At 32.8% G+C, this 4,072-nt stretch overlaps 1 non-coding gene across 1 annotated transcript; it reads right to left on the bottom strand.

The window, feature by feature from the left end:
• Positions 1-441: 441 nt before the first annotated feature.
• On the bottom strand, positions 442-548 carry LOC145013660 (small nucleolar RNA R71). Its single transcript, XR_013665208.1, has one exon. It is a non-coding gene; the product is annotated as a small nucleolar RNA R71 (small nucleolar RNA).
• Between the last annotated feature and the right edge of the window lie 3,524 nt (positions 549-4,072).

Below are 4,072 nucleotides of genomic sequence, written 5' to 3' on the forward strand. Positions count from 1 at the left end.
GACTACGAAACCGAATACGAAGTGGAAAGCGATCAAGAAGGAGACTTGGACAACACCATGGAAAACATTGATGAATTCCCCATGGGTGAATGGAAGAAGAGGATACGTGATGATACAGGCCCGGGACTTGTGCAACCCGCAATTCCCACAACTGCCACTTTTGAGCTTAAGGGTCACATACTTGCTCAACTCAAAGAGATCCCCTTCTACGGAAAAGACCACGAAGATGCTTACAAACACTTGGATGAAGTTAATGATGTACCTGATTATTTCAATGTTCCAAACGTGCCTCGCGAGACTCAGCTGCTTCGCATGCTTCCGGTTACATTGAAGGGTGTTGCAAAGGATTGGCTCTAGTCACTTCCCCCTGGATCCATCACTACATGGGCCAAGATGAAAGAAGAGCTTATTGATCAATTTTGCCCACCCTCCAAAATATCTAAGTTAAAGAAAGCCATAACCAACTTTGAACAACAAGCTGGAGAATCACTTTATAAGGCTTGGGAGAGATACAAAAGTCCACTAGGGAATTGCCCACATCATAATCTCAATAGTCAACAAGAAGTCTCCATTTTCTATGATGGAGTGAATGTTACAATAAGGCAATTACTTGACTCGCAAGGCCTACTCACAAAGAAAGCACCCCCGGTGATAAAGTAACTAATTGAGGAATTCTCTAAGCATTATAGGGAATACCACAACCCAAGGAATGATGTGACGAGGCGATCAGCTTATGCAGCTTCAGAAGATTTGTCAGCAGTTATGGCTATGTTGAAAACCATGGATAGGAGGATGGATAAAATGGATCAAACAATACATCCTATTCGGGTGGGTTGTGAGAATTGCAATGAACCTCATCTTACTAGAGATTGTGACTTGGATGAGAATGGGAACAAGAAGGTGCAAGTATGCTACTCAAGTGGTGACAAAATGTTCGGTTTTACCCTTTTACCTAAAGTTGAAATTTATGTCCGTTTTTACCCTAACATTTTCGAAAAAAATGTTCGGTTTTACCCTTTTACCGGTAATAACAGGTTTTCCAGGTTACCATTATATTAAATTCGTAAAAAAGCCCTTAAGTTTACCCTTTTTTCCGTTTTTACCCTTAACTTTATAATTTTTTTACACTTTTACCCTAAGTATTTTTTTCATAATATACGTATTCATATAGAAAAATCGTATTTATATACGAAAAAATGTTTAATTAAATATTATATTTATATTTTTTAATGTTATATATATATATATATAGGGTTAAGTTATTTTGTTTTCACTATCTATTGTGTGCATGTATGATTGATTATGGACCAATCATTTTAGTTATTTTAAGAAAATAATTAATGGATATTAGATGTTGAAGATATAATGGATATTATTTACATCTTTAGTATTTAATATACATTAATTACTTTCTTAAAATAATTAAAATGATTGGTCCAAAATCAATCATACATACACACAATATATAGTGAAAACATTTGAACCTAACTCTCTCTCTCTCTCTCTCTCTCTCTCTCTATATATATATATATATATATATATATATATATATATATATATATATATATATATATATATATATGTTTGTTTGTTTGTGTGTGTGTGTGTGTTTGCAAGGTTATACCATTTAAAAAGATAAATAATATTTTTAGAATTATGAATATGTGTTTTATAGATATAGTTTTTAGAAGTATAAATACATATTTTTACATTATTATATATATATATATGTATATATATACTTCTAAAAATATATTTATACTTAAAAAAAAACATATATCAAAATACATATTTACACTTCTAAGATTATATGTATATACTTATATAAACATGTTTATGATTCAACAAGTTTTTTTATTGACATGTATATTTTTAAATGCATAAAAATATGTATTTGTAGTTCTAAAAACATATTAATTTGCGTTTTTTTACATCTTAAATGGTTTATCCAAGAAAAAACCCATACACACACACACACACACACACACACACATATATATATATATATATATATATATATGAAGAAATAACATTAAAAAAAATGTAAATGCAATACTTAATTAAAAATTTTTGTACATAAATATAAATTTTCTGCATGAATACATATAATATGAAAAAAAAAATACAAAGGGTAAAAGTGTAAAAATAATATAAACTTAAGGGTAAAAATGTAAAAAAAAAACTATAAACTTAAGGGTTTTTTTGCGAAGCTAATATAATGGTAACCTGTTATCACCGGTAAAAGGGTAAAACCAAACATTTTTTTGGAAAATGTTAGGGTAAAAACGGACATAAAATTCAACTTTGGGCAAAACCAACAAAACCCTAAAAACTTGAGGGTTTTTTTGACATTAGCCCTTTACCCATCCCCATTTTCTTCTTTATTTTTTTTTTAGGTTTTATCCTAAGAATCGACTATCCTTCCTTTATTCGATCCTAAGGATTGACCTAAGGAATTGGCACAAAGCTCATTGTTTCCTGAGGTTAATCTACATAGTACTAAATCCATCGTTACCATCGTTCATTTACACCGTACTAAATCCATAGCTACCATCATTTTATTATGAGGCACTAAATCTATAGCTATCAGGGTTTTTAAAGTACACCAGTAAACATCAAGTCCACAACACCTACAAGTTGCGAGCTTGCTAGTGATCCACTGGACTGTCTAGAATAATCCGTGGTTGTCATCCCTACTATGATGAATGACGGGGGTCATCGTTTGGGTAAAGGTTTCACTCATTTTTCACCCGTCACCCTCATCTCACGATCTATATCATCTTTCGTCTCATCCTTAAACTCATCTTTCATCACATACCAACTATTTCATCTACCCATGTTCTACCCAACATATTTGTAGATATAAATTACATATATATAATTTAAATTATTTAAAAACCTGTATAAAACATTTGTTCAACATCCATCTCAAGTACATAAACAACATATAAACACATAAGACGTATTTCATAGCAAATACTTCATATCTATGCGGTATAAGAAAGTAACTATACACTCACACATATAAAAAACAATATATATACACACATAACATGTATTTTATAAAATACTTCATATCTATGTGTAAGAAGAAAGTGACTATACACTCACACATATAAACAACAATATATATATATATATATATATATATATATATATATATACACACACACACACACACACACACATAACACGTATTTTATAAAATACTTCATATCTATGTGTAAGAAGAAAGTGAATATACACTCACCTGATCAGAAGATGATCGGACAACACTACAACTTGTAGAAGTAGTATTCTTGGGTAGATCTGGAAGATCTTCGCAAAAACTGAGCACCTCGCGGGCAGGGCTTCGGCTCGGGAATCTCACTTCTTGGGATCCTCGGGGCTTCAGAATTTGCTTCGGGGCTCGGGAATGATACCGGGGCTTCGGGATATAATTGGCACGCAAAACGATGCAAAACTTAGAGAGAAAGGAAGAAAAATGGCAAGGCAAATGGCTGATCTCGGTTTCTATTTTATAGGTTGTTGGGTCTGGGATTACGCTGGGCATAATTTTGGATTACGTTGGGCGTAATCAGTACGCTGGGCGTACGTAGAGTACGTTGGGCGTACTCTTCGGATAAGCTTTGGTATGCGTGCCACGATATTCAAAAATTCATAACTTTCGCATACGAACTCTGTTTTTGACGTTCTTTATATCCACGCGTAGGTGAGATTATGCTCTACAACTTTCATTTGGAATCCGTTGGCTAATTTTGAGTTTCTTTTTATTATATTATTTTTAGTAGGTCGGGACATGAAAACTCCGTTATAAATTCATAACTTCTTCATCCGATGTCTGTTTTCGTCTGTCTTTTTACCGTTGGACTACTATCAACAAGATCATCGATTCTCGTTTAGATTGTTTCGGCTAAACAACCACTCGATCTCAAATCGAGTATTTTGGCTGCATACCGCTAAGTCGAAACTTAGAAAAATCATAACTTGCTCATACGAAGTCAGATTCAGACGTTCTTTTTATGCATGCTCATGGTTTAATGAACTCTACAACTTTTGTTTAGATCACTAA

This window comes from Lactuca saligna, chromosome 8 (genome assembly GCF_052625555.1).
Source record: "Lactuca saligna cultivar CGN05327 chromosome 8, ASM5262555v1, whole genome shotgun sequence".
NCBI classification, from domain to species: Eukaryota; Viridiplantae; Streptophyta; class Magnoliopsida; order Asterales; family Asteraceae; genus Lactuca; species Lactuca saligna.